The 22,699-nt window shown below is 44.7% G+C and overlaps 1 protein-coding gene across 2 annotated transcripts in view; it reads left to right on the top strand.

The window, feature by feature from the left end:
* Nucleotides 1-5,332: 5,332 nt before the first annotated feature.
* Nucleotides 5,333-22,699, top strand: part of LOC144511809 (solute carrier family 26 member 9-like) — a 117,627-nt gene continuing 100,260 nt past the window's right edge. Inside the window, exon 1 of one of the 2 annotated variants that reach the window (XM_078242156.1) lies at nt 5,333-5,419. The gene's annotated coding sequence lies outside the window, so the exon portion shown is untranslated. Of the gene's footprint in view, nt 5,420-21,394; nt 21,498-22,699 lie in introns of those variants that run through there. The other variant, XM_078242155.1, reaches the window with a different exon arrangement.

Raw genomic sequence — 22,699 nt, 5'->3', positions numbered from 1 at the left:
CTCACGTACCAACCAACTCAAGAACAGCTTCTCACGTACCAACCAACTCAAGAACAGCTTCTCACATACCAACCGACTCAAGAACAGCTTCTCACGTACCAACTGACTCAAGAACAGATTCTCACGTACCAACCAATTCAAGAACAGCTTCTCACGTACCAACCAATTCAAGAACAGCTTCTCACATACCAACCGACTCAAGAACAGATTCTCACGTACCAACCGATTCAAGAACAGATTCTCACGTACCAACCGACTCAAGAACAGATTCTCACGTACCAACCAACTCAAGAACAGCTTCTCACGTACCAACCGACTCAAGAACAGATTCTCACGTACCAACCAATTCAAGAACAGCTTCTCACGTACCAACCAACTCAAGAACAGCTTCTCACGTACCAACCAACTCAAGAACAGCTTCTCACATACCAACCGACTCAAGAACAGCTTCTCACGTACCAACTGACTCAAGAACAGATTCCCACGTACCAACCAATTCAAGAACAGCTTCTCACGTACCAACCAATTCAAGAACAGCTTCTCACATACCAACCGACTCAAGAACAGATTCTCACGTACCAACCGATTCAAGAACAGCTTCTCACGTACCAACTGACTCAAGAACAGATTCTCACGTACCAACCAATTCAAGAACAGCTTCTCACATACCAACCAACTCAAGAACAGCTTCTCACATACCAACCGACTCAAGAACAGATTCTCACGTACCAACCGACTCAAGAACAGATTCTCACGTACCAACCGACTCAAGAACAGATTCTCATGTACCAACCGACTCAAGAACAGCTTCTTCCCTGCTGCTGTCAGACTTTTGAATGGACTTACCTCGCATTAAGTTGATCTTTCTCTACACCCTAGCTATGACTGTAACACTACATTCTGCACTCTCTCCTTTCCTTCTTTATGAACGGTATGCTTTGTCTCTATAGCGCTCAAGAAACAATACTTTTCACTGTATGTTAATACACGTGACAATAATAAATCAAATCAAATCAAATCAAAATTAATCAACCTAACACCCAAATCTTTGAAATGTGGGAGGAAACCGGAGCACCCAAAGGAAACCCACACAGACGCAGAGGGGATGTGCAAACTCCACACAGACGGTCACCCAAGGCTGGAATGGACCCCAGGTCCCTGGCGCTGTGAGGCAGCAGTGCTAACCACTGTGCCATCGTGCCGCCCCTAAAGCAATTTGTAAAACATTTTGTACCTCAAAAATCCTGTTGTGGTTGGATGAAGTTCAAGCTTTGAACTAAGTTTACAACCCCATCTCATAGCCGCTCATTGATCAGGTATCATGGATTAGGCATGACCAGCCATCTCCTTTTGTACTTCTCACACTGACTGGCTTCAAGTGAGACACGTATTAAAATGGCAGGCGTAACGTGTAGCAAATCTTTGCACAATCGGTCACTCAATCGCGTCCGGTACCATCAGGAAGCTAAAAAGGAAGGTGATGTGATAACATCCTGAAGAGGAGGTGAGGAAGGCCTCTGATGAAGGGTCATCCAGACTCGAAACGTTGGCTCTATTCTTTCTCCACAGATGCTGTCAGACCTGCTGAGATTTCCCAGCGCTTTCTGTTTTTGTTTCAGATTCCAGCATCTGCAGTCTTGTGCTTTTATCTAAGGGGAAAACAAGATGGCCTGGCAGACATACCTCACTTCCCACACCACCCTCACCCCTTTTGTAAGATCTGGTTGCATGTGTCATTATATATATTCCTCAATACCACTTTAGGGGAGAGGAACCATTTCCATGTTTTCGTCAATGTGTTTTCTAACCATTGATTTATACAGTAAGAAGTCTCACACCAGGTTAAAGTCTATGTTCCGTCTTCAGCTGCCACAGTGATAGCGATTTCATACAATTGCACAGCTTGCTGGGCTATTTCAGAGGGCCACTATGGGTCAACCACAACGGTGCGGGACGCATTTTGGCCAAGCCAAATAAGATACATTCCTTTGACTTTGGGACATTAGGGAGTCGGTTGGCTATCTATGACAATCCAACAACTTCACAATTCCCCACCCTCCACCAGATTCATAGCACCTGACATGGTGGCACAGTGGTTAGCACTGCTGCCTCACAGCGCCAGGGAGCCGGATTCAATCCCCGGCTTGGGTCAGTGTCTGTGCGGAGTTTGCACATTCTCCCCGTGTCTGTGTGGGTTTCCTCCGGGTGCTCCGGTTTCCTCCCACACTCCAAAGATGTGCGGGTTAGGTGGATTGGCCATGCTAAATTGCCCCTTCGTGTCAGGGGGACTAGCTTGGGTAAATGCATGGGGTTATGGGGATGGGGCCTGGGTGGGATTGTGGTCGGTGCAGACTTGATGGGCTGAATGGCCTCCTTCTGTACTGTAGGGATACCATGGATTCTATGAATTCATGATGCCTTCATCTATTCATAACATACTTTGCTACATGCATGCATTCAGTTGAAGCCAATCAAATTCAACAAGCCAAAAGTAGGTGGCTGATAGCATCTAGTACACATTACCTGATCACTGGAAGGGATATGAGATAGGAGTTTTTTTTCTTATATTTTGTTCAAAGTTCAAATTTCATCCGACTGCTGCGGGATTTTTATGATGCATGTCATGAGAAAAGACAGATTACGTGCGGTTCAAATTGATACGCTGATAGTTTCCTGCACTGTGAACCTGGCGTTGGAGCTCAGCTGTGGTGTGTTTCAGTTCTTTCCAAGTCAAGAAGATGCTCAGGTGATCCATATCGTGGTTCCTCCTCCATCACCTCCGCCCGCCAACATGGGAAACCGCAAAGTGAATTTGCCTACCCCTTATCTGAAGGCAAAGTGAAGAGAAGGAAGTCGGCACGTGGTGAACTGGAACGACCCAATTCACCGCATTCCAGAGTACAACATATTGGAGCAGAAAGAGTTGGTACCATCATCGTGATTGGAATAAAGTATGAATTTTACTAATGTTTTTCATAGGCGCTAACTGGTAGGACTTCTTGTTATATTGTGTATAATAAAGAATATTTTTTACATAACAAAATGTTATATATTATAGAACCACATGCCAGATCTGGTAGCCTAGCTGATATGTTACTGGATGAACAATTCTGCGGATTGGATGATTAATGAGGCAGCAGGGTGGCACAGTGGTTAGCACTGCTGCCTCGCAGTGCCAGGGACCCAGGTTCGATTCCCGGCTTGGGTCACTGTCTGTGCAGAGTCTGCATGTTCTCTCCGTGTCTGCGTGGGTTTCCTCCGGGTGCTCAGGTTCCCTCCCACAGTCCAAAAGACATGCTGGTTTATGTGCATTGGCCATGCTAAATTCTCCCTCAGTGTACCTGAACAGGTGTTGGAGTGTAGCAACCAGAGGATTTTCACAGTAACTTCATTGCAGTTAATGTAAGCCAACTTGTGACACTAATAAATAAACTTTAAACTAATTCTGCTCAGGTCGTCTGAATTTGAATTCAGTTTTTAAGGGATGCTGGTATCGGGAAAAGTTGCCATGCAGCTAGGGCAGTCTCGTGGCGTAGTGTTCGTGTCCCTACCTCTGGGGTAAGAAGCTCTGGGTTATATCCCATACCAGGACTTGATGGCTACAGAAGGAACCTTCATGGCGTACGTTGCAGAGGCTGATAACTAGCCTGGGAGGTTTTCCAACTGCCACTCTTTCTCCAATAGTGTGTGTGTGTGACGATATGTTCAAAAAGGGTTGTAAGGATCAGACCAGTCAGTTTAACTTCAGTGGAAGCTTCTAGAAACAATTTGTTGAGATAGAATGAAGAGTCACATGGAAAAATGATTATGAAGAGCCAGCATGAATTTCTTGAAGGAAAATCATGTTTAACTAACTTGCTGAATGCAATTTTGACGAGGGCTGATCTACATGGATTGAGAATGAAAGGCATTCGATAGAGTGCCACACCACTAAGAAAAGTTCATGGATTAAAAGGGACAGCATGAATGTGGATACAGATTTAGCTGAGTAATGGTTATTTATCAGATTGGGAAAAGGCTTGCACTGGAGATCCCCAGGAACCTTTGCTTTTCCTGGTATAAATTAATCATCTAGATCTTGGTGTGCAGGGGACAATTTCAAAGTTTCCTGATGGTACAAAACTTGGAAATATTGTAAACTGTGAAGAAGACAGCGTCGGACTTCAAAAGAGCAAAGGCAAGTTGATGGAATGGGAAGATAGGTGGCAGATGAAGTTCAATATGAAGAACTTTGAGGTGATTCATTTTGGTCAGAAGAACATGGGAGATATAATACAAAATAAGGGGTACAACTCTAAAGGCTGCGTGGAAAGATGGACAATCTCCGAAAAGGACCAAGAACAAAAAGGTACAGATTTAAAGTGATTTGCAAAAGAAGCAAATGTGATGCGAGAAAAAACTTGTTCGCACAACGCATGGTTGGGGTCTGGAATGCACTGCCTGGAAGTGTGGTGGAGGCAGGTTCAATCGAGGCATTCGAGAGGGCGTTAGATGATTATTCTACGAGAAACAATGTGCAGTCCGGGGAAAAGGCAGGAGAATGGAACTACCTCATAACGCTCATTTAGAGAGCCGGTGCAGGCACGATGGGCTGAATGGCCTTCTGCACCGTATAAATTCTCTGAAGACCACGAAGGTATCAAATAGTGATTCAAAGAAACACCCCAGCGAGTTCAGTGATGCGCTTTCGAGAATGAAAACTGCCATCTTTACCCAGACTAGCCTATATGTGACTTCAGTCCCAAAACAACTTGGTTGACCCATATAGTTACCCTCTGAAGTAGCCTAGCCAGCCACTCAGTTAAGAGCAACCAACAGCTTTTTTGCTTCGCCAGTGGCACACACTTCCAGAGAATGAATTATTCAAAAACAGTGGCAACATTCCAGAGAACGTACATTTATCCCTCTGAAAATATAGCGTCCACATATCTGCATATGAATTTCTAATTGCTACATTTAGCATGTTGAACCACTTTCTTCAACAAATTATCAGGAAAGTTTAATTGTCTGCCGTCGATAATGAAGACAAAATAGGTAACATTCTTCACAGTCTTAAAATAGTTTGGAGCTCCCTAAAAGGTTTCTTGGGTGCAACTATCGAAGGTTTTAATGAAGGTTCCAAAAGAGGTCGTTAAATGTTTTTTTTTTCTCTTTCTCCCCCTTTTCCTTCTATCTGCAGGTCACGGAATTATTTAATTTTCTCTGCTGGAGTCCAGTACGGACTGTCATTTAAACAAAATCAACAAATCATTTTCAAATGACAGTATAAGCAACACACTCTCACTGTACCTGGTGACTCATTTCTCTATTTAAGCAGTAGCAACCAATCAGTTCAGAACATTATACTGAGAGGTAATGCACGCAAGTTTGTAACACCTGAGGGAATAGATAATACAGCTGTACTTGTCAGTGTTCTGAGGTAAGAAAATTGCTGGTGTTTTTTTTTTCCTTAAATAATGGAACTTATTATTAATCTGCTAAATATTATTAGTGCTTATGTTAACGACAGCTCCAATTTTCTCAACGTGGCAATGTGTAAGTAAAACCCAAAGTCGACTAGGATTCAGTTTATGGGCGATATGTTGCATCAACTTTAGGCTTTAGTGATAAAACTTGATTAACTTTGGAAGCATTTGTGTGTCAGGTAATTTAGATACCCCTGACTTCTCTTTATTGTATACTTTATTCATGTTGACATTAAACAAGGTAAGATTTTAAATGTTGAATTTGTATTTTCCTTTTTAACAATTTGAAGTGTCCAGGTTTAGGCAGGAGGATATGAGGTTCTGGAGAATATTAAAGCACAATTCTATGAAATCTGTGCCTGTGATTTCCACCACCTATGGCATTATTCATGATCTTGGCTGTGCCATTTGATGGGGAGGTTGAGATAATAAGGTATTTCCAGCCGGGCAAGGAAGGCAGGATGTCAACAAGCCGTGTTGACAACAGTTTCTGTCAAGCATCCAGTGCAAAGACAACACCGAAACATTGCCTGGACAAGGTCACCCAGCTGAGTTTTGCTCTTGTAATATCCCAAGTAACCGGGAGACCTTGAGTGGCAGAGAAACTATTTTTTTTTAAGTTCAAAAGGGATCCAAATGGGAATACCGTTCATGAGAGAGCTTTTGAAAAGCCTGATCTCTGGCTTTGAACCGGAAGGAATCAGAGCTCAGATTTACAAAAATGTGCAAATATATATTCCAACGTGATTTACGACATTGTATCCAGTCTTTATTTGTACATGAAGAAAGGTCAAGAAATATCTGTTTGTGGGGATGTGTCTGCTGTAAACCGTTCCAGTGGAAAGAAAGATACTCTTCGGGTTTCTAACTTTCTCCCTTTCTTAAATGTTTTTTTTGGTGGATTTTATTCTCACGGAGGTGAGGGGTTCCGGTTGTCAGAACAGGAGAGTATTTATTCTACTTTTGTCACACAATATCAGTATCAAGCACTCCCATGTAAAGTTAGCATGGCCAAGTCCATTACAAACCTCTCTTTACTCTGTTCCAAGAATGTGCCTTAACCCTAATTTGAAAAGAGTGCCCCCTACTGCAAAAGTCAGATTTTATTTTTCTCTTCTCAGTATCTTATAGCCTCTCTGATGAAGATTGCCAACTCATGTATAAGTTTACAGGTAGCATTAGTCCAGTGGGACCATATCCAATAGGAACAAATGTAATACTGTCCAAATGATTTTGCTCATAGGATCCTTATAGGCAGCAGAAATAAAAGACTTGCAAAAGAAAAGTGTGCCCCCCCCCCCCCCCCACCCCACTAACCACCCCCTCCTCCCCAGCATGAATCGTCCATAGCCACTAGTCAGCCTCCAGGCGAGATTTCTTCAAAGCCTCTTTGTAGAAATTTCTGGAACACTTAATGAGCAATTCTATCTTATTCATTCAAGATTATTTGACAATGAACCAAAACCCTGAAAGTTCCTCATTTACAATATCGCACAAAGAGTGGTCTTAAACCCTAGCTATCCCTCCACTCAAACCTGTTACAATGAGTGTTCTCCCAAGCACCAATAATGTGGGTAGCATGGTGACATAGTGGTTAACACTGCTGCCTCATGGCGCCAGGGATCCGGGTTTGATTCCCGGCTTGTGTCACTGACTGCGTGGAGTTTGCACATTCTCCCCGTGTCTGTGTGGGTTTCTTTTGGGTGTTCTGGTTTCCTCCCATGCTCCGAAAGACGTGCTGGTTAGGTGCATTGACCATGCTAAATACTCCCTCAATGTACCCGAACTGGAGTGTGGTGACTCAGGGATTTTTACAGGAACTTCATTGTACTGTTAATGTAAGCCTACTTGCGACAATAATAAATAACCTTAAATTTATTTGATAGGTGATGGCAAGTGTTGACATAGTTCTATTGTTAATCATTTGATAGCTCACGCTAGTAACCATTCTTCACGTATGAGGCTAAAATAGTGAGTCACTGTTTGTTGATTATTTGTCTCATTGCAGTATAACAATGGAACCCAGGCATCTCTAATATCCCTACACTCGCCTGTAGAGTTCACTGAATAGCAAGTAGCAGAGGATGTCCAATGTTTCCCTATCCTACTATGGAGCTATTGAGATAGACCTTCAGCTTGCTGCCCAAGTGTTGACTCCCCATTACAAATCTGCAGGTCTGATATCGTTCCTTCCCCAATGACTAGTGTTACCCCATCGCTATTGAATCTTGAATCACTTCACTCTCCCAATACTCTACCTCCTCTTATCACTCCAGTTATCTTTACCTCTTTCCTTTTGAAGTACTTGCTCAAACTTACTATTCTTATAATCCAGGTCAGAAACTCCAAGGTTTAATATGAGGTCAGCCTAGATCATAGGTTTTGTACTTTGAATTTTGGTGTGGGTAAGCATAAGATGTTTCATTCCAGGTATGGTTCAAATGACCCACTAGGGAGCATTTATCAAACAAAATTTATTTAAGAACACAGTTAACACACACTAAGACAATTAGCAATAACTTCTACCATTTACAAACAAGAAAAAAATTCCTGATATTGTATATACCTTAACAGCTCAATGTACTGTTCCAAGCAAATGAACACTCTTACAAACATACACCATCCCAAGTTTAACACAGAAAATAAGGAAGCTCACGTGGTGCTGGATTTTCTAGCTCTGCAACACCTGCTGTGAATTAGTCCTTGTGAAACTCTGTCTTCTTCATTCTGGAATTCCCAGCCCCTCAAGGTAGAGATAGAGCCACTGCTGGATTCTAGCTAGCAAACTGCAAAGTTTTCACTCCAGGAAAGTAAGAAAGACTGATTTCAACTAGCTAGCAGAATTTCTAATATCAGGGAGAGAAACCAACACTGCCTCCAGCCTGGAGTCCAAACACCTTCTTACTAGCCAGCAGCCAAAACTGAAGGTAAAAGAACTCTTGGGAGAGAAAAAAAACCCTATCCCATCTGACCTGTCAATCAATCTTCCCACAACAGTGCAAAAAGGATCGTAAACTCCCAGAGATTGCATTAGGCCCTGATTAAAATAAACAAAAACCCATTGGATGTCATGGTGCCAGTAACAAATCAAAAAAGGAGGCTTGCTTATAAACTGCAGAGAGCATGATTAAAAATACATCTCTTAAAGGCACAGTAGCGTCACAGTATGTCGCTATCCCATTGCTCTGCTGTCATTCACCTTATCTTTAGCTCTTACTGACACTTCCTGATGTATCATTTCCCACTAATAAACTTTGTTTGAAAATCTTATTGAACTTAATGTATATTAACCAGAAAACAAAAGTTAGGGAGTATCTATTCCAGTCTAAATACCTTTTTAACAGCATGGTAAGATTTGATTACTGCTGAACAACTTCTCTGGTTGTGAAAATTAACTTTAATGTGTTTGGATAATCAATCTTTTAAATTTTAATTATTGTTGGAGATTTAAAGAATACAAAACATTAAATAATTCATGAATTTCTCTCATTTTTATCTCTTGCTCTCTTAATGCAATCTTTCTTCCCCTCTCCTCTCTTTTGATTTATGCACCTAATAATTGAATTAAATATTCCAGCTAACATCTCCGGGTCCAGGCTTTGCATTACCTGACTATTCAATCTGTTTGGTTAAAGGGACATACAGTTACTTTCCCTTTTAAAGTTTATTTATCAGCGTCACAAGTAGGCTGACATTAACACTGCAATGAAGTTCCTGTGAAAATCCCCTAGTCACCACACTCTGGCACCTGTTTGGGTGCACTGAGGGAGACTTTAGCATGGCCAATGCATCTAACCAGCATGTCTTTCAGACTGTGGGAGCAAACCCACACAGGCACAGGGAGAACGTGCAAACTCCACACAGAGAGCGACCCAAGCCAGGAGTCGAACCGCGGTCCCTAGCGCTGTGCAGCAGCAGTGCTAACCCCTGTGCCACCGTGCCACACATATTTGTTCACACAAATCCCAGGCACCATCTAGAGGGTGCCATGCTTATTGAATGGCTAACGAAAAGGAATTCCAGTGCAAAAGGGTAAGTGTGTATGTAACAAATGTTGGCGCCATTCATTCATCGATGAGAGCAAAATCAAACTCCGTCATGTGTAAGAAATTAAATTTAGCAGAGAAAAGAAACTGTCTGCCTGACATTTTGGGAATTAGAAATTTCAGTTACTGCGGAAAAAAGAAAGATGAAAACATTGAGAAGGCACAGTAAGTGATTTATGTGAACCCAGTTGCCAGATTTTAATCAGAATGACAAGGTTATATCAGAAAACCATCTATTACGAACATGGACGTAGAAACTTAGCTGGCAATAATGTGACAGCAGGAAATTCAGTTGTACAGACAAGAGGTGCATGCAGAAGTATGCCAGAATTTTACCGGCACGCCCACCCCGATTCCGGGGGCAAGCGAGGCTCGGAGAATGGCATTCTCCGTTGGTCTCGGGTGGGACGTGCCAGTGAAATTTTGCCTGTAATTTGAACCATATCGCTTTCCTGGTACAGCTTTTTGAGCCTCCCTATTGGACAAACAGCCAAGCCAAGAGGAATTAGGGAGTTTTTGAATCGCAGGAATTACTCTATAATATCAATTTCTAACCTGTTCAATCTTTCAGTTAACACTGAAAAGTATCAAAGTTCTAAGAAAGGATGGCAAAAGAATACAATGTCACCCTGATCTCAATGTGAAAATAGGACTATCTTTGTTGTGTATCACAATGCTTTCACACCTCTGAAAAGCTGTACTAATGAGCTGGATTTTCCCGGTTGGCCTGTGGTCCCAATGTCAGCCTCAATTCTGGGCTGGGAACCCTGAACGGCTATGGCGGGACATTGCTCACAAATCTCTCCAGAGCAGTCAGTTAAGAAGCTGCCTTCAGCACCTTGTCCAATGGAGGAGGTGGCAGTCAGACCAGTGAAGGAGGAGGCCCAATGTGAGCCCCCGCGGTGAAATCCAGCCAGCAGTCTTACCAGGAGAAATGGTTCTGTTGAGAAAGGCAAAAGTCCGCAAGGGAATCTCTCTCGCTGTCACGTCACAAAGGATCCATGGTGGCATAATGGAGGCGTCGATAATCTATTGGCTCACTGCTGGCAGGCCACTTCCATTTAAATTACATACTCCAACTTCAGCAAAGGACCAAGCTCCATCAGGAAGATCTTGGCATTGGCAGTATTACCCCCCACAGTCCCACAACTGGCAAAATAATTGACTAGGCAATGTCTGCTCAAGATGCTCAAAGCATCAAGAGGGTGGGACAAGTTAATGGATCTCTTAAGTCTTTAACAATTAGCATTGCTGTCTCACAGTCCCAGGGACCCAGGTTCAATTCCAGCCTCGGGTGACTGTCTGTGAGGAATGTGCACATTTTTCCCCGTGTCTGCGTAGGCTTCCTCCAGGTGCTCCGGTTTCCTCCCACAGTCCAGAGATGTGCATGTTAGGTGGATTGGCCATGCTAAATTGGCCCATGGTGTCCCAAGATGTGTAGGTTAGGTGGAATAGCCATGGTAGAAACCTAGAATCCCCACAGTGCAGAAGGAGGCTATTCAGCCCATCGAGTCTGCACCAACTCTCCGACTGAGCACCTTACCCAAGCTCTATCCCTGTAACCCCAAATCTTTACGTTGCTAATCTCCCTAAACTATACATCTTGAGGGACTAAGGGGTAATGGTAAATGTGCAGGATTACAGGGATAGGGCGGGGGCGGGGGGGGGGGGGGGGGGGGGGGGGGGGGGCTGGTGGGCTTCACTAAGATGCTCATTCAGAGAGTTTGTACAGACTCAATGGACCAAATGGTCTCCTTCTGCACTGTAGGGTTTCTATTGTTCTATGGTTCTCCGTCTACCAGTTTTGTGCGTCCATGTTACAGAACCACATGAGTGCAATCTAACACTTTTACAACCATTTATTTATTATTGTCACAAGTAGGCTTACGTTAACACTGTAATGAAGTTACTGTGAAAATCCTCTAGTCGCTACACACCGGCGCCTGTTCGGCTACACTGAGGGAGAATTTAGCCTAGCCAAAGCACCCAGACAGCACATCTTTCGGACTGTGGGAGGAAGCTGGAGCACCCGGAGGAAACCCACGCAGATAGGGGAAGAACGTGCAGACTCTGCACAGACAGTGACCCAAGCCGGGAATCGAACCCGGGTCCTCGGTGCTGTGAGGCAGCAGTGCTAACCACTGTGCCAACATGCCACCCTCAACTCTTTAAGCAGTAACGAGGTACTTTTTTGATAAGCTCCTTCAAGCAAAAGGTTGTACTATGGATCAGACACCATGTTGTCATGATGCCTGCAGTCACCGAGCACCTGGGTCAGTTCTCTGACTGCCAATTCAAATCAGCTGAAGCAAAGGACTTGTCCCTCCTAAAATGGAATAGAATTTCATGGAGAGTTGTGTCATGTGGCGTTGGGTTTGGCTGGGAGAGGGCGAAACTGCAGGAAATTATGTAGCGAGGCACTTGAGCCACTGTTCAGGCCGTGCCATAGTTTCCTGTGACTCGTGGACCATTCTGCCTGTACACACCAGCCTCACAAAAAACTGTGCCCCAGCTCCCAGTGGATTTCTTCGATTGACACCAGTTTTGTCTGATGTTGCTCCCATATTGAGGGAAAAATAGTGGGGCAGGTGAGTATATTGAAATCCATAACTTTAAAAATATTTAGAAGTTTCATAACACCAGGTTAAAGTCCAAGAGATTTATTTGGAATCATGAGCTCTTGGAGCACTGACTCCACGATTCCATTGGTGGCCTCCAGTGGCCTATGTGTGGAATCCCTTCAGTGCAGAAGGAGGCCATTCAGCCCCTCTTTATGAAACCTTGTTAGGCTGCAGAAGGGCTGAACTGCTTTGTTCAATTACTGACCAATTTCTAAGAGGGACCGATCTGCAGGCATGAAGCTCCTGATTAGCCTGTAGAAGCTGCAAAATGAATGAGCTGAACATCGCACAATGCAATAGGTTTACCCATCAGGTTCACTAGATTCATTCCAGAGATGAGGGGTTTGTCGTATGAAGAGAGATTGAATAGTTTAGGCCGACACTCTCTGGAATTTAGAAGAACGAGAGAAGATCAATTTGAGGTATATAAGATGATAAAAGGTATGGATAAAATAGACGTGGATGCTTCCGCTGGTGGGGCATTCTAGGATGAGAGGTCATAGTCTTAGAATAAGGGATAGCAAATTTAAAACAGAGTTGAGGAGAAACTACTTCTCCCAAAGGGTTGTGAATCTGTGGAATTCGCTACCCCAAAGTGCGGTGGATGCTGGGACGGTGAGTAAATTTAAGGTGGAGTTAGACAGATTTTTAATTGGTGATGAGTTGAAAGGTTATGGGGAGAAGGCAGGAAAATGGGGATGAGGAGCATATCAGTCATGATCGAATGGCGGAGCAGACTTGATGGGCCGAATGACCGAATACTGCCCCTTTATCTTATGAATTTATGAACTTATGAACTACACTCTGTGTCAGGAATCTCTCTGACTTCCCACCATCACCACAGGACTAAGCCCCAGAGTGGAAAATTACACCCAGAGATATCTCGACCATTTAAATTATTAATGCCATTTTCTAAATAAGTATGTTTTTTAAAATGTCTAAGTTGAGAAAGGAGTTCTTGTGGCGCATTGATACTGTCCCTATGTCTGGGGTGGAAGTCTCTGGGCCACGGAAGGTGCATTCATAATGTGGCCAAACAAATTGAGTATCAGTCTGTAAATCCTGCCAATATACCTGAGTGTGTCGATGTGTCGATATGCTACCAAATAAACCTGTTGGACTTTAACCTGGTGTTGTTAAACTTCTTACTGAATATGCCTGAGAGCAGGCAAAAAGAGCAAGGAAGTTTCTGGATCAGCCATACTGCAGAAGGCAATGGCAACCCACTGCAGTACCTTGCCAAACATCTACGGGGAGACGATGGCCTAACTGTATTATCGCCAGAATATTAACCCAGAAACACAGCTAATGTTCTGGAGGCCAGGGTTCGAATCCCACCACGGCAGATGGTGGGATTTGAATCAATAAAAAAAATCTGGAATTAAGAATCTACTGATGGCCATGAAACCATTGTCGATTGCCAGAAAAAACCATCTAGTTCACTAATGTCCTTCAGGGAAATAAATCTGCCGTCCTTACCTAGTCTGGCCTACATGTGACTCCAGACCCTCAGCAATTTGGTTAACTCTCAATTGCCCTCCAAAATGGCGGAGCAAGCCACTCAGTGGCAAGAAGGCAGCTCACCCCTTCCTTCTCAAGGGCAACTAGGGATGTTGACCAACCAGCAACCTCCATGTCCCATAAATGAATTTTAAAAAATCATGGACCAATCTAACAATAGAAGTCTATGATTGCCGTAACGACTTTAATGATGCCCACAATGTGGACGTCTTAGAGTACAAGCTCCCAGGTTAAGGCAGTAGTTGTTTGTCCAAACATAGAAACCCTACAGAAAGAGGCCATTTGGTCCATCGAGTCTGCACCGACCACAATCCCACCCAGGCCCTACTCCCATATCCCTACATATTTTACCCGCTAATCCCTCTAATCTACGCATCTCAGGACACTAAGGGGCAATTTTAGCATGGCCAATCAACCTAACCCGCACATCTTTGGACTGTGGCAGGAAACCGGAGCACCCGGAGGAAACCCACGCAGACACGAGGAGAACGTGCAAACTCCACACAGACTGTGACCCAAGCCGGGAATCGAACCCAGGCCCCTGGAGCTGTGAAGCAGCCATGCTAACCACTGTCCCACCGTGTCGCCCTGTACCGTCCAGTCAGGTAGCCCTGCATGTGGACATAATGTGGAGCGCAGGGTTACTGGCGGTCCGGGTTTACAATCTGTACGAGGAAGTGCCTGTCTGAGTTTGCTTACTATGTAAATAAATCTAAGTTTGGTGAAAGCACACCAGCCTCTGAGGAGTTATTTCAGTGGCCAATGCCCTTCTAAGGCAGGGTACTTGAAGGAAGGCAGGTAAGTTAAAATGTTCCTGCAAAACTGAATAAATCAGCTGAGTGTGGCCAAAGCTCAAATGAATAAGTGATTGAGTGAAATTATTTGAAATTCTGATCTCTATGACTTGGGACATGTTAATATTGACTCAATTAATGCATTCATTGAAGAGGCGGAGAAATTCTCTGACTCCTCCTGAAATTTCTGATTCATCATTCTGCTGAATGAAGCATATTCAAATTAATATGCCAGGGAATTTCGGAGTACGTTTGCAACAGGGAAGTCTAAGGCAGTAAATACAGTAATTAATCTCACGCCTGTGCCACCCAGGAAATTCCAACCTAGTACGGTCCCACATAAGTGTCAATTTCACTGGCAAAGTGTCAATTTCTCCGACAAAGAGTCATCCAGAGTTGAAACCTTGACTCTATTCTCTTTGCACAGATGTTTTTCTATTCATTCGTGGGACATGGGTGTCGCTGGCTGGGCCAGCATTTATTGCCCATCCCTAGTTGCCCTTGAGAAGGTGGCGGTGAGCTGCCTTCTTGAACCGCTGCAGTCCACATGCCGTGGGTTGACCCACAATGCCGTTAGGGAGGGAATTCCCGGATTTTGACCCAGCGACTGTGAAGGAACGGTGATATATTTCCGAGTCAGGATGGTGAGTGGCTTGCAGGGGAACTTGCAGGCGGTGGTGTTCCCATGTATCTTCTGCCCTTGTCCTTCTAGATGGAAGTGGTCGTGGGTTTGGAAGGTGCTGATGAATTGCTGCAGTGCATCTTGTAGATGGTACACACTGCTGCTACCAAGCGTCGGTGGTGGAGGGAGTGGATATTTGTGGATGTGGTGCCAATCAAGCAGGCTACTTTGTCCTGGATGGTATCAAGCCTCTTGAGTGTTGTTGGAGCTGAACCCATCCAGCTAAGTGGGAAGTATTCAATCTAGTCCACCATCAAAGTAGTCCACCATCTACCTGTGCCTTGTAGATGGTGGACACAGTAAGAAGTCTCACAACACCAGGTTAAAGTCCAACAGGTTTATTTGGAATCACAAGGTTTCGGAGCACAGCTCCTTCCTCAGATGGTGGACAGGCTTTGGGGAATCAGGAGGTGAGTTACTCGCTGCAGTATTCCTGGCCTCTGACCTGCTCTTGTAGCCATTGTGTTTATGTGGTGAGTCCTGATGAGCTTCTGGTCAATGGTAATCTCAAGGATGTTGACAGCGGGGGATTCAGTGATGGTAACACCATTGAATGTCAAGGGGCGGTGGTTAGAGTGTCTTGGTCATTGCTTGACATTTGTGTGACACAGGCGTTGTTTGCCACTTGTCAACCCAAGCCTGGATACTCTCAGACCTGGTGAGATTTTTCAGCATTTTCTGTTTTTGTGTCGATTTCACCAGTTTGCTTGATTAGATATGAATGTCACATGGATGGGTGCAACTGTTGTCCCTACATTTTCAGCCTTGTTTACGAAGAGCTACAAACCAATCTAGTGCCTAGGCATAGCCTGGTAGGTAGCATGCTTACAAGGCTATATGAAATAATTCTCACAGAATGGAGAAATTAATAACATTAGATTTTCAAAGCCAGAGATATTGATGTAAGATAATTATCATTGAAAACCCAGTTACACCTCATCCCATGTGCGGGTCAGTTTAGCTCAGTTGGCTGGACGACTGGTTCATGACTCAGAATGACACCAATAGCGCAGGTTCAAATGTTTTGATGTATTAGAAGCCCGACAGTATAGAAGGAGGCCATTTGGGCCCATCGAGTCTGTACCGACCACAATCTCACCCAGGTCCTATTCCCGTAAACCGCATTTACCCCCTGACATTAGGGTCAGTTTAACATGGCCAATCAACCTAACCCACACATCTTTGGACAGTGGGAGGAAACCGGAGCACCCGGGGGAAACCCACGTAGACACGGGGAGAGCGTGTAGACTCCGCACAGACAGTGACCCGAGGCCAGAATTGAACGCAGGCCCCTGGCGCTGTGAAGCAGCAGAGCTAACCATTGTGCCACTGTGCCACCCAATTCAATTCCCGTACCGGCTGAGGTTATCCATGAAGTCCCTGCCATTTCAACCTTGCCTCTTGCCGGAGGTCTGGTGACCCTCAGGTTAAATCTCCACCCGTCAGCGCTCTCGCTCAAAGGGGTCTTCTGGGATAATAGCGTCACCTCATTCAGCAAGGTTTAATTTTATCAGAGATCATTTTAAACAGGATAGAAATTGGGAGTTCACATGGTTTCCGTAATCTTTCATTGAATTCCGTCTTTGAGGATTTCAACAGCACGCCCCATGGAGGAGCAGGGAAATCACTGACCGCGGCTGCTGGATTTCCGCATTTTACTTTCCATTTTCAGACACCAGGGGCGGGTACTTCCGGTCGTGCCCACTCCAAAACTGGAAAATTCTGCAGAGGTCAACAGACCTATACTTAAGAAAGTGAAGACCTATAGCTAAGAAAGCCCACCAACGCCTCTACTTTCTCAGAAGACTAAGGAAATTTGGCACGTCAGCTATGCCTCTCACCAACTTTTACAGATGCACCATAGAAAGCATTCTTTCTGGTTGTATCACAGCTTGGTATGGCTCCTGCTCTGTTCAAGAAAATACAAAGGTTCGTGAACGAAACCCAGTCCATCACACAAACCAGCCTCCCATCCATTGACACTGTCTACACTTCCCGCTGCCTCAGAAAAGCAGCCAGCATCATTAAAGACCTCACACACCCCGGTCATATTCTCTTCCACCTTTTTCCATCGGGAAAAGGATACAAAAGTCTGAGGTCACGTACCAACCAACTCAAGAACAGCTTCTTCCCTGCTGCCATCAGACTTTTGAGTGGACCTACCTCACATTAAGTTGATATTTCTCTACACCCTAGCCATGACTGTAACACTACATTCTGCACTCTCTCCTTTCCTGCTCTATGAACGGTATGCTTTGTCTGTATAGTGCGCAAGAAACAATACTTTTCACTGTATACCAAAACATACGGCAATAATAAATCAAATCAAATCAAAAGACCTTTGCATGGTGCACCCACCCGCCCACATCCACCACGATGGCCGTGGCAGGCGGGATGGAAAAATTCCACCCCAAAAGTTACTGTCAGCTTCACATTTACAACAGCGAATGCTTAGAGTTTGTCTGTCCTGACGACTGGGCCAATATCGATTAGAACCTTTAATAAGAACCTTTTTGGGTACTTGGTTAAGACCAGAGTGAAACATAGCTGAAAAAGTGCAAAAGATTGTCTGGAACGCTACCACGTTTAAGCTGCTGGAGTCACGGGGATGTTTGATGCCACTTATCTCTGACTTGTTGTAAGTTAGCTCATATAATTCAAATGACTGATTTACTTCTTCCACTGGTGGGGGAGGTGACGTTAAGGATTAATGAAGACTTAATCTCCCTGTTGCTGTATTTACAAATAGCAAAAGGTTCCACAGTCCTGTCTCCCAGCCAAGCCCATCAGTTGAACATTTCACTTTGAAGTGAGATAGCAACAAACAGAGATCGGGCAACCTGTAATCTTTTAAATATTGATTGTTTTCTTCAGCACCTAGTTTGAGCTTATATCATCAGAGCAGTGCTGTGAAAACAAGGCCGGAGGGGAAGCGGCGCTTTCTAAATGATGTTTTGCTGTACACACTTTCAAAACTCCCTGGGCAGCAAGGCGGCACAGTGGTTAGCACCGCTGCCTAACAGTGCCAGGGTCCCAGGTTCAATTCCGGCCTCAGGTCACTGTCTGCGTGGAGTTTGCACATTCTCCCCATGTCTGCATGGGTTTCCACAAGTTGCTCCGGTTTCCTCCCACAGTCCAAAGATGTGCGGGTTAGGTTGATTGGCCGTGCTAAATTGCTCCTTAGTGTCAGGGGGTAAATGGGTTGGGAGAATAGGGCCTGGATTGGATTGTGGTCAGTACAGACTCAAGGGGTCGAATGGCCTCCTTCTGTACTGTAGGGATTCTATGATTTGGATTTGATTTATTATTGTCACATGTATTAGTATACAGTGTAAAGTATTGTTTCTTGCGCGCTGTACAGACAAAGCATACCGTTCATAGAGAAGGAATGGAGAGAGTGGAGAATGCAGTATTACAGTCATAGCTAGTGTGTAGAGAAAGATCAACTTCATGTGAAGTTAGTCCATTCAAAATTCTGACGGCAGCAGGGAAGAAGCTGTTCTTAAGTCGGTTGGTACGTGACCTCAGACTTTTGTATCTTTTTCCCGACAGAAGAAGGTGGAAGAGAGAATGTCCCGGGTGTGTGGGGTCCTCGATTATGCTGGCTGCTTTTCTGAGGCAGCGGGAAGTGTAGGTAGTGTCAATGGGCGGGAGGCTGGTTTGAGTGATGGACTGGGCTTCATCCATGACTCCTTGTAGTTAGAAGTTGTGATAGAAGTTGTCTCAGGACACCACTGAAAAAGCATTATAATAAGGGCATCAAATGCGTCCATGTGCAAAGAGAGCTGAGAGTAACAATCTGAAGTAAATCACAGGCTTTTTAGAGTGGGTCGACTGGGATAAATAGAGGGTTTTCTTGCTCAATGTGTTATTTTCCACTGACTTCAAAAGAATTGAAATTTGGGAGAGATGCGCAGGCAGCAAATTGTTCAATCTTCATTCAATATTGAGGCAAATTCAAGTGATTCCCAGAGAGGGGGGGGTCAGTTTCCTTATTGTTATTGCCCTCCTCCCCCCTTGAGCCCAGCAATCTCCGTCCCCACCCCCTCCCCCCATGAGCCCAGCAATCTCCCCCTCACCCCACCATCCATTGACTCTGTCGACACTTCCCGCTGCCTCGGCAAAGCAGCCAGCATAATGAAGGACCGCACGCACACCAGACATTCTCTCTTCCACCTTCTTCCGTCGGAAAAATGATACAAAAGACTGAGGTCACCTATCAACCGACTCAAGAACAGCTTCATTCCCTGCTGTCATCAGACCTTTGAATGGTCCTATCATATATTAAGTCGATCTTTCTCCCCACCCTACCCTTAACTGCAACATTATATTCTGCACCCTATCCTTTCCTTCTCCCCTACGTACTCTATGAATGGTATGCTTTGATCGTGCAGCGTGCAAAAGACAATACTTTTTACTGTATCCAATACATGTAATAAAACAAATCAAATCAAATCACGATGATAAACTTGTTCAGACAGCGGGTAAATGTGGTGTCTGATGTCCAAAGTAGTGGTGGTGACATGGGAGGATCCCCAGTACAGAATCATATTCTGGTTACAGAACAGAAGGAGGCCATTCAGCCCATTGCATCCATTCTAAAACTGTTATATTTCCTTGCGTCTTGCCCCAACAGCCATATCATTTCAGCAGGTCTGACAGCATCTGTGGAGAGAGATCAGAGCCAACGTTTCATGTCTGGATGATCCTTCGTCAGAGCTTCCAGATTCGAACCGTTGGCTCTATTCTCACTCCACGGACGCTGTCAGCCCTGCTGAGATTTCATCGCATTTGTTTTTGTTTCAGACTCCGCCATGCACAGTAATTTGCTTTTAGGGGCGGCACGGTGGCACAGTGGTTAGCACTGCTGCCTCACTGCGCCGGGGACCCGAGTTCGATTCCTGGCTTGGATCACTGTCTGTGTGGAGTTTGCACATTCTCCCCGTGTCTGCGTGGGTTTCCTCCAGGTGCTCCAGTTTCCTCCCACACTCCAAAGATGTGTAGGATAGGTTGATTGGCCATGCTAAATTGCCCCTCAATGCCAGGAGGTTAGTAGGGTTAATGGGTAGGGTTAGCTGGATAGGGGCTGGGTGGGATTGTCATCGGTGCAGACTTGATGGGCTGAATGGCCTCCTTCTTATGAGAGGCATGGACAGAGTGGATAGTCAGAAGCTTTTTCCCAGGGTGGAAGAGTCAATTACTAGGGGGCACAGGTTTAAGGTGCGAGGGGCAAGGTTTAAAGGAGATGTACAAGACAGATTCTTTACACAGAGGGTGATGGGTGCCTGGAACCCATTGCCGGGGGAGGTAGTGGAAGCGGATACGGTAGTGGCTTTTAAGGAGCATTTTGACAAATACATGAATAGGATGGGAATAGAGGGATATGGTCCCCGGAAGGGTAGGGGGTTAAGTCGGGCAGAATGGTCGGTGCAGGCTTGGAGGGCTGAAGGGCCTGTTCCTGTGCTGTAATTATCTTTGTTCTTTGTTCTTCTGTACTGTAGGAATTCTATGATTCACTGATTTTAAAACAGAAAGTGATTGACTAAAGACGGAAGATGGCCATGGAGAGTTTATATGTTTCTGTTTTCAGTTCGCCTCTTAGCCAAACCTCACTGAGCACCGTGATATAGGTCACGCATTAACGCGTCCATAAGAGCTTCATTAGTCCGCAGATTTCAACGGAGGATTTTCCCTTCGCTTTATTGCAATAGCGGACACTGTTAGTCCGTGCAACCACATGCTGATACTGCGCAGCGCAATTCCTTCAACCGTGCCGACATAAACAGGATAAATGAGAGTTCCTTGGCTACAGTTCTCGCTATGGCACTGCCTGGGCAACTTGCTGTTCATGGGAGGGATGTGGAAAGATAAAAACAAGAATGCCCCCAAACCTGTTTTCTGTCTCTCTGTGGGTGCAAATGCGAACTGGGGAAGAATTAGTCTCTGAGAGCCGACATGCTCCCAAATCATAGTTTTTTTTTTTAAAGTTGGTAGCGATTCAACATGTGTGTAAAGATTGTGGAATTTATAAAGATAGCGTTAGGCTGATAACTGTCTACTGGTATTAAAAGTTCCACCTCTTCGCAGTGCTAATGTTTCTGCTGCAGATAATCTCAACAGGTTCAAAGCTCTCGGACTAATATTTACCTCTGCTAAGGTGCTTCAGGTAATTAGGTATTCTGGTGTTACGTCATCCCTGGCTTGCTGCTACCTCAATACCTGTGTTTATAAAATAGAGTGCAGGCAGATACCCAGCTCCAGTAGAGGTGGGACTGCTTACAGTCCAGACAGCAGCCCATTGAAGGAGAGATTGGTGGAACGTGAGAGTTGATGAAAGTGTTACCACCTCACCCTGAAATATAGACCAGGTAGGTCCCTTCTGATAATCACCTTCCTTTCCTTTTCCTCAGTTGTCCACTCCTCTTTTTCCGCATTCTTCACAGTTGCGAAGAATGTTGATCCAACTTTGGTTCTGCTGACTAAAGGGCTTAGATTTGATTTGATTTATCGTTGTCACATGTATTAGTATATAGTGAAAAGTATCGTTTCACGCGCGGCATACAGACAGAGCGCATTGTTCATAGAGTACGTTGGGGAGAAGGAAAGGAGACGGTGCAGAATAGAGTGTTGTAGTCATAGCCAGAGTGCAGAGAAAGATCAGCTTAATACTTGGCAGGTCCATTCAAAGGTCTGATGGCAGAAGAAGCTGAGTGAACCGTTGTCTGCTGTGAGGTTTGCGGGCTGCGTTTTGACAATTTAGCGATTAGCACTGCTGCCTCAAAGTGCCAGGGACCCCGGGTTCGATTCCCATTTGGGTCACTCCCTGTGTGGAGTCTGCATGTTCTCCCCGCGTCTGGGTGGGTTTCCTCCCACAGTCTGAAAGACACACTGGTTAGGGCGCATTGGCCGTGCTAAATTCTCCCTCAGCGTAACCCGAACAGGCGCCGGAGCGTGGCGACTAGGGGATTTTCACAGTAACTTCATTGCAGTGTTAATGTAAGCATACTTGTGACACTAATAAATAAACTTTAGAAACTTTAGAAAAAAAATTATCCAGGAAATAGGGCTTAAGCATTAAATCGAGTGGAGGGTTTTGTTGGAGCACTGCTTAACAGGCTTGGTTATTTTGTCTCTCTGACACAGCAAAGGCCACATTCCCACTTTGTCCAGGAGAGTCTGAGAGATCGGGGGAGGGGGGGAGACAGTATCAATCCAGAATAGAAAATAGCTCAAAGTATAGACAATTAAAATTCACCGAACTGAGGGCGCATCCCCCTGTGATTCCACCCCCCTCCCCCCCGCAAACCCCCGCCAAGCTTCAGAATATCAGCTGTTCACTTCAACCATACACGGTCAGATATATTTGTTAGAAAACTGGGAGAAACTATTCACTTGTTGCCTTATTGATTAACGAAAGGTTCCCCTAATTAAACTACTCACATTAGTTATTTATGAGATGATGAATACACGTTCCATCTTACTATTAGTTACTGACTGGAGCACAATTTTAATTAGATATTACGATAATCTCGGCAAAGTTTTGTCCAGCAAAATGGGTCACTTATTACAT

The sequence above is a fragment of the Mustelus asterias genome, chromosome 25 (genome assembly GCF_964213995.1).
Source record: "Mustelus asterias chromosome 25, sMusAst1.hap1.1, whole genome shotgun sequence".
Lineage (NCBI taxonomy): Eukaryota > Metazoa > Chordata > Chondrichthyes > Carcharhiniformes > Triakidae > Mustelus > Mustelus asterias.
The sequence above is the reverse complement of the archived record's forward strand: the minus strand, read 5'-3'. Positions and strand labels throughout refer to the sequence as shown.